At 46.4% G+C, this 13155-nt stretch overlaps 1 pseudogene across 1 annotated transcript in view; it reads right to left on the bottom strand.

The window, feature by feature from the left end:
- LOC311366804 overlaps nucleotides 1–10464 on the bottom strand; it is a 63233-nt pseudogene extending 52769 nt beyond the window's left edge. The window contains exons 1-2 of the transcript in view: nucleotides 10351–10464; nucleotides 4444–4539 (exon numbers count right to left, since the gene is read on the bottom strand). The product of the transcript in view is annotated as an uncharacterized misc_RNA (transcript). The remainder of the gene's footprint in view (nucleotides 1–4443; nucleotides 4540–10350) is intronic.
- Nucleotides 10465–13155: the final 2691 nt, after the last annotated feature.

The raw sequence follows: 13155 nt of genomic DNA, 5'->3' as shown, positions 1-13155 counted from the left end.
ACACACACCTTACAAGCATGCATGCAAGCAGCAACACAGGCCCACCTAGGCACTTCGGCACACACTCAGTGTTCAGGAGGGAGAGAGACAATACTGGAATCCCCTTTGTGGAAAACCCGGTGAACCTGGCACGGAGAGCAGTGGGAGAAACATTGCATCGGTTTGAGGGATTTAATGAGTAGGGCCTGGATTGGATCAGTGGTTTAAATACCTGCCAGCACCAATATTAAGCAGCACAATATTAAGCCTGTATTTCATGCTTCATAAGAGGGGGCTTTTAAAATTCAATTTATTCGATAACACAACGGCTGGTGGAGGATGAAGGGGTTGGCTATTTATTTTTACAGTTGGGGAAGAGGAGGGGCAAGGGTGGGTTGGGTGTAAGCCAATCCGTGTCGGCCAGATGCCTCAGCTGCGCAGCCATTGGCCGGTTTGAGCCTCGCGACAGACCTGTGTAATATCAATATATGAGCGGTATTGCTCTGGGATTTCAGGTTGCTCTGTTGGAATGGGAGTTGTTAAAACGTCGTCTGGAGTCATCGACTCATGGTCTTCATGGCGAGCGTAGAGTAAAGCACACAAAGCGTTTGAGTTACCTGTTGGAGCGATACCTGGTCAGCGTACACCGTACACGCAGTGACAAACGGTTGTTGGTTCCGGTGCATACTGTCATGCACTAGAATGATATAAATCCATTTTCATTTCATCATGTTACTAAAATGTGACCCTTTTCTCTCCAGACCAAATACATTCAGAGAGAAAGACACAAGTTATCTCTTTAATTGAAATATCTTCGCTGGACAGGCAATACATTTTTTCCAGAGGCAACTATGTGAGCTAGGAGTCTGGAATAAAGGAAAATATTAAACAACTGCAAGGCCAGGAAGCAGAGCACCAGTAGGCTACTGTTACCATGGAAGCAAAACATCATCATCAGAGGAACACAAACAACATCATTTTGTCGGAGGGAAAAAACATTACTAGACTATCAAGGACTGTGCTGATCTGCAAGAACCAGAGAGCATACCTTTAATCCTCCTCTGGCGAAAGTGGCTCAGGGCAGATAAACACACCGAGAAATTACACATGATGGAAAGACACGCGATTCTGGTTTGAATCTCACTTCGGGGGTCAGAGTAATGAGTGGAGCGAGGCGGTCGGAGGCAGAGGCTCTGGGAGGCAGACTTTTGTGTACCGCACACACACACACACCGCGCAGCATAATAATGTATGCGCTCATCTTGCTAATTTGTGCTATCTGATGTCTCCTGAGAAAACGCTGCTTATCCGTTTATACAGTCGGCGGACACCAGCACACACTGTATATCACTTCATGAGTTAAACGTGCGTGAAATAATAGTTTTATTTTGCTTCTAGGCAGTCCACGTGTACATTTTGGATGATTTATTTCATTTAATTGCAAAATTTGTTAACATTTGTATTTAGTCATACTAAATTACCTTAGTGGTATTCTTTCACAACTTTGGCGAGGGTGGAAGATTGTATTGGGGCGATACTGGTCCGGAAAGGGACCAACACAGCACAGCAAGCCAAGGATGAATTATTGTATGAAGAATGAATGGGTTTTTTTCTCTCTATATCTTGCCGTGCATTCAAGTAACACAAAGGGATGACGAACAGCTTTCAAGAAGACTCCCACAAAAAGGCATTTACTGCTTTATCTATCCCTCAACAATTTTTGAGAACAGAAGGTCACTGCTTTAGACAAACAAACTAGCCACCTTTCGACAACAATTACATAGCCCCGGATTTCTGTTCGTAATTAATAACATTAGTTTGTGGGCGATGCTTAGCGCTTAGGCAGAAGAATCCCTGAAAGCATAGCACCATTACCTTTTATTCATAACGTTTACTGTCTGGAATGAATCTGTTGTTCCTGAGATGACCTTCTATCGTTAGTTAAATAGTGTTTCTTTTTACGGCATACTGCGGTAAGGATGCAGAGGTTAGGTTTTGGCTCAACCTCAACTCTGCCATCATCATTTAAGAGTTCAGTTTATAGTTATGGTATCGAAAAATGTTTAGAAACATAAGCAAATAAACTTTATTATTATTATTTACTATATAGTTCTACCTGGTAATTCCCATAAAAACAAATGACATGAGTGTCCTACCCTCATTTAACGGTGAAATAAACACTTGAACAGTGATGAGATTGTATTGTTCCCTGGTATGCTAGAATACCGTACCATGCTCTCACAATAATAGATTCTAAATAATTGAATAGAGCAATGGCTTTATACAAACAACAAACTGCACTGGCATGGTGGGATAAAACTGCCTAACCTACATATCCTATTTGAAAGTGTTTGTTAAGCATAAACATAACTACCCAATTGTTATATTAGCTATGGGATAGTCTCTGGTCATACTCAAACTATATCTAATTTGCCAAGAGAGACAGAAGATCAATCACCCGTTCGTCCTAGTTCCCCGATTTCTGAATAAGTGGACTTGACAAACCTTGGGTCACAAATCCACATCTACAACAGGCAATACTTTATACCTGGCATTCACAACCACACAGCAACATAACCTAGTTTGGACGGCTGGTATTGCCTACCATTAGTGTTTGCCTACAGTTTGTGCTCTGTTCTTCTTCCGACGAGCGCCGAGTGACGCAATCGTGACGTGGATCGTGCGGGTCTGTAGTAAATGTGATTATTATTAGTTTGTCAACATGTGTCAAGTGACAACAACAAGTCGAGATGCTCACACGCTACACCCGTCAACCGGTCACAAGGCCACCATGGCATGAAACGCTTCATTTACCACTTGCCTCGTCGCATTTGAAGGCCAACACTTCCAAGAATTCACCACGGAATTCCAACACGGAATGGGAAAATTCCCCCTCATATTGCCACGGTGATTAGCATTTTTTTTTACTTTCCGTTCTTCTTTGAATGGTGCAAGGGCTTTCACATCAACTCTGTATGGGACATTGACCACTGCAGCCAGGCCGCCTATGGACATAACACACCAGTGTGTATGTGTGTGTATGTGCATGTGTATGTGTGTGTATGTGTTTGTGTGCGTGCGTGTGTGAGCGTCAGTGGGTGTGGGTGTCCTTCCATGTGCGCCGCGGAGCCCTTATGTAAGCTACTGAAAATGTGTTAAGTCAATAAATACGCAGTTACTCAAGATAAAGACTGGACATTATCTCGATCTTTTGCAGGTTTCGCAATAACGTGACTCCGCTGCGTGTCCACATCTGGTTGCGTTTGGTGTGTGTGCGTGTGCGTGCTTATGTGTTCCTCTGGGCGTGAATGTGTCCCAATTAGATATTTCAACACACATTGGACACCACATCAATAACACACACTTAAAAACAACTTTATAACTCCACTACAGACTCAGACCCATTGATCTCAGAAGGGTGAGCAGGTTCATCGCTTTCACAGCGGCTGCCCTGATTGTGAATGTTACGTTTACTTTTCAACCCCCCCCCCCTCGTAAAGAAGGAGAAGGAAAGCATCTCTCGGGCCGTGAGGCACAGCGCTGGCCTGCCGCACGTGACCCCAGACGAGGCAGTGACCCAGCAGGAGCTGAAAACACCGGCGCAGCTGATTGGCGCACATGGAGGAATCGGCAGCAACCCGGCATGGAGGAACACCAGAGCACTCAGTCGGGGCACGCTCACACCTGTTTCACACATGCATGCACACACACACACACACACACACACACACACACACACACACACACACACACACACACACACACACACACACACACACACACACACACACACACACACACCTATCGAAGCACATGCCTGCTTGCACCCACACACACACACACACCCACACATGCCCATACGGAAGTACATGCACGGGTGCACACACACATCAGCAAGGTCACACACACACACACACACACACACACACACCGAGATCACAAACACACACACACACACACACGCACGCAATCCGGGAAACAACACACTGGGGGGGTCCACCTTCATTTTAGATGAAAATGGGACTCGCCGTGAGGAAATGAAGCCATTTTTAACCCCCTCCTCTCCTCATCCTGCCCTGCCTCTGCTCCATGTTGTGTGCCTGCCTCTGGTAATGTGGCCAGTCAATGGACTGTGGGTCTCTTCGACTGCAGGCGGGCCAACACCGGGGCCATAAATAATACAGGGCAGCTACACATGAAAGCCTAATCACCAGTGTTCTGTCAGCCAACAGAGAAGATTGCTTGTTTAATTTACTGCGCCGCATCCATCTCTCATTGCTGCCCAATTTGGTCTCCACCATTTCAGTTTGCAGTGAGTTGGGACCACTGCAAGGTATTCATCAATATATGGTATTCACCCAATGTCATGAATCAATAAAATGAGCGTAATGTTCATGTTTTTTTTCCCCCCTTGTCTGCATATAGTATGTGATGGCTGTGTGAGAGTGTGTGTGAGCGTGTCACTGTCTGTGTGTGTGTGTGTGTGTGCGTGTGCGAGTGTTGTGTGTGTGTGTGTGTGTGTGTGTGTGTGTGTGTGTGTGTGTGTGTGTGTGTGTGTGTGTGTGTGTGTGCGAGTGTTTGTGTGTGTGTGTGACATTTTTGGCATTTCTATGTTTGGTGGTACATATGTATGGTGTGTGAGGTGTTGTCCTGATTGCTGTGTATAAATAAACAAGGGTTTCCACAGCGCTCTATTGTCAAAGCAGCTCACACTAGAATAATATGTCCGACTACAAATCACACAACAAAACGTCTCCAAAAGATTTGAATGACCTGCACCATTGCCGGTACTCCCCTGCCTTGATACAGCAGAAACGCGTTATGGTTATGGTGCTGGTGGTAGAAATAATAGCAGTAGTAGTATTACTAGTAAATGACAGCCTAAGTAGTAGTAGCCTAAGTAGTAGTAGTAGTAGTAGTAGTAGTAATAGTAATAGCCTAAGTAGTAGTAGTAGTAGTAGTAGTAGCCTAAGTAGTAGTAGTAGTAGTAGTAGTAATAGTAATAGCCTAAGTAGTAGTAGTAGTAGTAGTAGTAGTAGTAGTAGTAATAGCCTAAGTAGTAGTAGTAGTAGTAGTACTAATAGTAATAGCCTAAGTAGTAGTAGTAGTAGTAGTAGTAGTAGTAGTAGTAGTAGGAGCAGTAGCAGCAGTAGCAGCAGTAGTAGCAGTAGCAGTAGTAGTAGTAGTAGTAGTAATAGCCTAAGTAGTAGTAGTAGTAGTAGTACTAATAGTAATAGCCTAAGTAGTAGTAGTAGTAGTAGTACTAATAGTAATAGCCTAAGTAGTAGTAGTAGTAGTAGCAGTAGCAGCAGTAGTAGCAGCAGCAGCAGCAGCAGTAGCAGTAGTAGTAGTAGCAGCAGTAGCAGTAGCAGTAGCAGTAGCAGTAGTAGTAGTAGTAGTAGCAGTAGTAGTAGTAGTAGCAGTAGTAGTAGTAGCAGCAGCAGCAGTAGTGAAGTGTCAACATGCAGAGCTCATTAGAGGCCACGCCCACTGGGCCCCTCATTCGGTTAACTCCACCATTATCGTGTTTCCATTTGCATATCTCTTATGACGTTAACCGTAGATCACAAACGCCAGCCATATGCTGCCTGGCGCGTTACGTTACAGATTTATGACGTGACGCGGCACGGAAACAATTTCAAATTGTGTTTCCATCCAAAGGAGAGCAGTTAGCTTAGCATTCATCTAACGTGAAGCCCAAACCTATCCTCAAATGTGAATCCCTCAAATGTATCAGAGACTTTTTACTGTTAATAATGTTCGTTAATAATTAATGTTGTTTCCATTGCTAAGCGCTTTGTGTTGCTGTGTTGCACAAGAAGTGCTACATGAATAAAGTCGAATCATTCACCAATCAATCAAGGCGGGGGACCCCCGGGGGGGGGGGGGTCCAACGGTCTACTTCCTGGACACAATGTCCTTACTTCATCAGGCCAGTCATGTTTGTAGGCATTGCTCACATCCACAGGGGTCCAGTATGTTTGTTTGGTTCAGTCCAGTAAAAGTTTTGTCCCGGGGCCATTTCCCTGTGGGCCCACGCAGTCACACTGCCTGAAGGTTACGCTCAGCTTCCGGCAAATCCACTTTTTGTTTTTGTTTATTTTATTGTGAAGGAGACTTCCTGTGGCGTCCGGTGCATTGAAACGGCAGCATGTTATATTACACGTAGTGTGCCTTTGTTGGCAACATTTTGGCCTGTGTGTGTGTGTGTGTGTGTGTGCGCATGTGCGTGCGCGTGTTCGTGTGCTCGGGCATGTGTGCGTGTGCGTTTTTTAGACTGCAAACCACAGGAACCCCATGGTCTAACAGGCTGCGCGCAGCAGCGCCTTAACACTGATTCACCGCGATGGCTGTGCTCTGAGCCCACCGAGACAGAATAAGAAGAGACTCGGGCGGCACGGGCTAAGTACACTGTGTGGGCACCGGCCAACCAGACACAGGAACAAGGGCTGATAACCACGCTATGAGCTAAGCTCCTCGCTAGCAGGCAGGCCGACTGCTATTTTATGACCGCCGTCCCGGGCACGGTTTCCCGGTCCCACAGATAAATCTGCGGGAGGGCGAAGGAGGAAGAGGAGCAACAGAGATTTCAGCTGCTGGGCGACGACACCCACACAATTAAGACAATGGGCGAAAAACACAATGGCAGGCTAAGCGGCCATGTTGTTTTGTCTTCTCCAGTCATGTTTCATTCGATGTTATCTTTTTTTGCAGGAAACTGGAGCTCCACTGGTGGATTATGAAGTGATGTGGAGAAAAAAAAAAGGGAGAATGGCTGTCAATATGATCTGCCAAATTTAGCTGAGGAATCCAGTTGGACGACCCATCGTTTTCATTCTTTATCTTTATCTTTTGATCCTGTTCTGTCGATCGGATTTAGCTCTTTTTTTCCTCATGCTTTTTCATTGTCATTATGATTGCTGAATGTTATTGTATGTTTGTCTACTGTTTTTTTGTTAGTTTCAGTTTATTCATTTAACCTTTTCTTCTACATATGAATTCATTGTTTTGTATCGTTTTATCGAAAATGCTAATTAAATTCCATAATAATATGATCCACAGATTTAGTGTGACAAACAATGACGCTTGCAATACTCAAGTCCCCAACTACCATGAATACCGAACCCAATACAGTTGCTACAGGACTTGTTGTCGAAGAGGCTTAAAAACAAGATGACGACTACGCTAGACAGACAAGCAGCGATCGAGTAGACAGTCCTCCGGCAACACGGGGGTTAAATCCGTACCGTGGAACTAAGAGGAATATCAGGAGCAAGTCCCCGGGTGAGAGAGAGTGAAGGCGCAGTGGCACACGCTAAAAAGAGACACAGAGGGAGATGGAGGACGACAAGACAGCGCTAGAGAGAGGGAGAAGAGGGAGAAAATAGGCGGCAGCGCAAATCCGATTTCTAATGACAATCTACTTAAGACCGCCGTTTCAATGGAGGAACGTATCATCTGTCAAAGTTAGTGACAGTGTCCCAGGGAAAATGAAGGGGAAATAGAATGGAAGCCATTCATTACGTTGGCGAGGGGTTGTGAAGAGCGAGAGAGAGAGCGAGAGAGAGAGGTGTGGGAGAGGAAGAGAACTTGCATCTGTGCGTGTGTGTGTGTGTGTGTGTGTGTGTGTGTACACCAGTTTGCCCTACAGACACAGTCCCTCCGGGGGGGGGGCGGGGGGGGGGGGGGGGTGAGAGGGGAGAAAATGGAGAGCATACACGACCACATTATTTATCCCTTGCATTTCCGAGGTGGCAGTTCGGCCCGCGATTATGGTCCCGTTCCCAGGCTACTGAGATAATATTAGCCCAGAAGCCTGGAGAGGAATCCTAGGACCGGCGCAGGGAGAGCGAGCGAGAGAGAGTGGGAGACTATAAAAGAGTGTGAGAGGGGAACCAGAGAACCCTGGCTCGGGCTCCAGAGGACTGCCTGGCCGCCTCCTCAGATCTACTGGCAGACGGACAGACAGACAGGCCCTAGCCAGTCTGTCTCTCCCCTCACACCGCTGGATGTGTGAGGGAGAGCCATGGAAGCAATTGATACCATTGTTTTACAGAGGGGAGCCGGGTTTTGGGTGGGGCTGGGGGGGAGGGGAGCGTATGGCTTGGGTGTCGAGGGTTCAGATGGGGATGGGGGCGGGAGGGGGGCGGTTTGGTGGGGCCGGTGGCGGTGGCGGTGGCGGCGGTGGGTGGTTAGGCAGTCGACAATGGAACTCTTTCAGTGGAAATGTCAGCCGTCAAGAGCTACAGAGGAATATCCGCCAGTGCTCAGAAGCGCTCAGAGAACAGTAGAAAGCGTCGAGGTGCAGAACGAGCGTGGAAAATACTACGGCAAACAGTGCAACTTTGTGATGAGCAGCAGAGTAGAGTCTGCCGCTCACGCCAGGAATTAAAGAAATAAAAACCGATAGGGAACCTCAAACGTGGGAAAACAGGTAATGGGAGCGCTTAGAGGCAACGCCTCGGCCAACCCCTTGCTAACGAAAGGCTTTCAATTTATTATCGTTAGCGTCTGAATTTGGGGGCGGGGGGAACTCTCCTAATCTCTTAATCTAAGAAGGCAGAGAAAGAAAGAATTTCGCAGAGGAAACCGCCAATGGTTTTCAAGGTCTTAACAACAAAATTCATGGCCCAACATGCATTCCTAATCAATAATCAGGATAATGGGCTATATAGGTCTTTAGCTCAGCCTCATTAGGAAAATAAAAAGAGGAGTACGTGACCCCATTCTTCAGGCAAATTAACTCACCAAGGAACCGAAAATATCACAACCGACGATCCCATTCTGGGACAACGGCTTTTTTCTTTCGTCTATTGTGAAATGACACCCGGTCTTTCTTTTATTTTTACACCTGAGTAACCGCCCTGCGCCACTTCCGAACCCAAACCCACACGAGCCGTCCGAGGTGAATTTAAAAGTAAATTAAAATGGGAAGGGAGTCTCTGTCTCTTTAACACCGGGTACAAAGCCAAGCAGCTCCAACGTTCTGACCTAATTGCTCTCTCTCTCTCTCTCTCTCTCTCTCTCTCTCTCTCTCTCTCTCTCTCTCTCTCTCTCTCTCTCTCTCTCTCTCTCTCTCTCTCTCTCTCTCTCTCTCTCTCTCTCTCTCTCTCTCTCTCTCTCTCTCTCTCTCTCTCTCTCTCTCTCTCTCTCTCTCTCTGCACGAACAGGGCGTTGCGGACTCTGACACGTAAAGATTATTTAATACCATCAAAGCCATAAAGGGGTGGGGGTGGAATAAAAGCAGGATGGAAGGGGGTTTAACTCGAAGGCGATGGCTGTTGGCATGAGAGGGATGTAGTGTGGCGGTGGTGGTGGTGGTGGTTGGGCTGGGATCAGTATGCATGGGGTGGGGGGGGGCAGGCCTGTCAAAACTGCCTTCAGCCAGCGTGGAGTGCAGGGCTCCCACAGCCCGACATCACAGAGACTCTGCTTCACCCTCAAATCCCACTCGCTCGCCGGGCTCCCCCCGGTGCATGCTCCCATCCTCCTCTCCCTCTCTCCCTCTCCCCCTCTCTCTCTCTCTCTCTCCTTTCTCTCTTTCCACACTCCTTCCAGCTCCCCGAAGGCAGAGGGGGGCTACGTCATCGCCAAGCTCTGTGCCGCCAAACCGCCGTAATCTCCCAATTTATTTCTACTTACTCTGACGCAGTCTGGGAGCGTTTTATTTAGGTCAAGGCCAGTTTCTTTATTACTGTAAAGCGACACTGTTAACCTCTGCCCTGTTTCAGCGTTACGGGGTTACAACGGCGATGTTACCACGGCAGGGCTACAACAGCGACGGTACCATGGCGACATTACAACGGCAACGTTACAACTACAACGTTGCTGCGGTAACTTTGCAAGGGCAACGTTACAGCGGCAACGTTACCACAGCAGTGTTACCAGGGCAATGTTACAACGGCAATGTTACCACGGCAACGTTACCACCGCAACTATATAACTGCAACGTTACCACTGCAACGTTACCACTGCAACGTTACCACTGCAACGTTACAGCGGCAACGTAACAACAGCAATGTTAACATGGCAACGTTACAATGGCCACGTTACAATGGCAACGTTACAATGGCAACGTTACCACAGCGACGTTACAACGGCAACGTTACTCCCAGCAACGTAACCACGGCAACATTACAACGGCAATGGAAGCCGGACATTGTTTTCATCCACAATATAATATAAAATATGCAATATAAAAAAATAAAGACCAATGTCTGCGGATCGGAAGCTGGAGATCACTAGGTACATCTAAGTAAATTCAGTGCTCAGCCATCTTTTTCTTCTCCTGTGGAGGAAAAGAGAGAACAAGTAGCGACTAGCGCCGCAGCGGGTGTTTCTTCTTGTGGAAGGGCCGCTCTTCAGACTCACTCTCCAGGACCAGAGCTCCCGCCGTCGGCTGACTGACAGCTGGTGGGCGGGCCTTGGCCAGAAGTGTTTACTGTTGAGCGGGTGCTGGGTGACATCTCCAGGGTGCCATGCCATGGCAGGGGAGCATGTCTCAACTGTGCTTGACTGTCTCTTTCTTTGGCTCTTCCTCCGCTTTTGTCACCTTATAGTCTGCTTGTAGGCTCTATCATTGCATTAGAAGTATATGAAAACACTTCATTCTCTGCATTCGTTTGTAGTTTGATATTCTCTCTCCTTCTCGCTTCACTACTTTATGTCGTGTTGTTAGGCTCGGAAATTGGGTATCCATCAAAGGGAGAATAGTCTGTTCAGCTTTCTTTGCATGTGAAGCCTAAACCAATCCACAAATGTGAATCTATCAAACGTATCTCTGTGACTTAGCGTCTTCATTATTCGCATTAGGAGTCAAATCCATCAGCTTTCATTGTCTGCATATTTCTCCACCCTCTCCTCTGATCAGTCTGGGGGGAAGAAGGGGGTTGCGGGTTGTATTGTAGTGTTAGTGGAGGGGGCTGTGGTGACTCGGGGGGGGGGGGAGGGGGGGGGGTCTGTGACACTGTGGTAGGGCTGTGGAGTGCCCCACACTGGGCCTAGAAACCCAAACATCAGACACCATGAGTGCCGGCGCTGTCCTGCTAGATTTAACTGAGAGAGTATATCTGGAATCTGGCACGCACACATCGTCCGTCCCCCCCGCCGCCACTGCTGCCGCTGAACAAAGCCTGGCTCATTGGCTGAGGGCGGGCTGGGGGGCGGGCCGAGGGAGGGGTCGGTCTGACGGCTGTAGTGCTAACAGTAGGAGGAGCGATGGGGATAATTCACTGCCATCTTTTATTAGCGTTTAATCAGAACGACGCGTAATACGGCCTTGTGTAACTCATCTCGTGTCTCAATTACTTAGGGATAAGTACTGGACCACATGCCCCCCACCGAAGGAAGGAGGATTATTTTCATCAATATTACCATGACTTATAATGTAATAAACATGGAGTTGTTTAACTTGGGAACACTTGAAAAAGGGAGAAAAAGTGGGTTGGTAGGACGTAACAAAACAACAGCAGACATAATGGAAATGTTTTGCAATCGTCTGCTATTCACTACAAGGTAGTGTGGGCACAATACAAACCGAAATTGAAGCATGCAGTTTTATAACATGTTGATGTCCTTTTCCTGTCTGAAAGGACATCATTTGAAAATAAATGTCTTTGTTGAAGATTTTGATTGTGTTATTTGCCAAAAAGGATAAACAAATATTATGTATTGAAACCTGAAATACCCTGCACCATTCTTTAATACTCCTTCAATAACCTATTTGACCTTGCAAAGCAACTTTTATCGGTCAGGAAGAAGGTGCATGGAGGGAAGGGGTCGGAAAAAAAAAAAAGAATATAAAGTTAGATATACAAGGAACCATAGGCGTAGCTTTCGGGGGGGACGCAGGGGACGTGTCCCCCCCAATATTTAGAAAAGGTAGATTTGTCCCCCTCAAAAAAATGTTTTTTTTAAACAGTCGAAAAAAGAGGAAATAAAAAACATTTTGGGGGGCTCAAAACATTTATCTATCCTTCTGACCTGTAAATACGTTTCTCAATCATTTCAGACACCCCTATAGCGGGCCATACCATCTTAACCCTGCCGCACACGTGCGTGCGCAGGCACGTTACTCTTGCTCACGCTTGGTCCATGGATCAGGTCCGGTCAGGTTAGGAGTCGTGGTCTTTATACAGTCTATGGTCGCGGGCGCAGACAATGACAAGACAAAGCAAGAGCAACAGGTTGGTGTTTGCATTAGTGTCCCATTAACTGTATAGAGGTGACACCACAAAGTATACGAGTTAATGCCCGACACGGTGTCCAATTATCAGTAATGACTGGATGACGTGGAGGTGAGAAATGTCACTAAGTCCATTCATTACTGATAATCTGACACCTCGAAGGGCATAAAGCCGCTTATACCATGGTCACATAAAATAATAATTAGACCACTCATTTATATCTTCAAGTGTTTTTCCGGTCAAAATAGAATTGTTTAAAAAAAAACAACAACTCTTGTTTCCATAGCAACGCCTGAGCGCTTGACGACAAACTGGAATGAATGGAAGGCCTATCTAATGGCTACTTTCATGCTCACTCAGATTATATTTAATTCACAGAGTCAACATGAGCAAGAGGAGAAGAGCAGACATCTGGGTTTTTGGTGCTAAAAAAAGAGTATGATTAGAAATTACATGACAAGTCAGCTTGTATTTTCTGTGGTTGTCATGCAGGCTTAAGAAGAATAGTCAGGGCTAATGGTGAGTTTTTTAAATGTATGTGCTGTTGTATTAAGACAGCAGAGGGAAGTCAGAATGACAGTCAGAAGCAGGCAGGAGGAGATCAGGTGGACAATGAGCAGGCAGGACCTAGTAGCAGAGAGGTGAGTAACAAAGGAGCCTGCTACAACTGTGCATTTATTCAATTCAGTCTGACCACAATCAGGGAAACGATATTCACCTAATTGTAGTTATTTGTTGGGCAAATTATAATTCCTTCCCTCAGGAAATTGATGGAGTTTGACGTGAGTGCACTTGAAATGAGTGAAGCAATGAAAATAATTATCTCTCTTTGATTTGAGATTAGTTGCATAAAACTACTCAGAAATCAACCATATGAACGAAGGCAGTTTAAATCTTGCGAAATTGTTAACTTCATGCAGGAAGTACCAGTCATTGAGGCAGAGAGGCCGAGAGAGGGAGAGGGAGAGGTTATCGAGGCAGACAAACAGGT

The sequence above is a fragment of the Micromesistius poutassou genome (assembly GCF_964030765.1).
Source record: "Micromesistius poutassou genome assembly, chromosome: 21".
In the NCBI taxonomy this organism is placed as follows: domain Eukaryota; kingdom Metazoa; phylum Chordata; class Actinopteri; order Gadiformes; family Gadidae; genus Micromesistius; species Micromesistius poutassou.
This window is presented reverse-complemented; position numbering and strand designations above follow the sequence as displayed.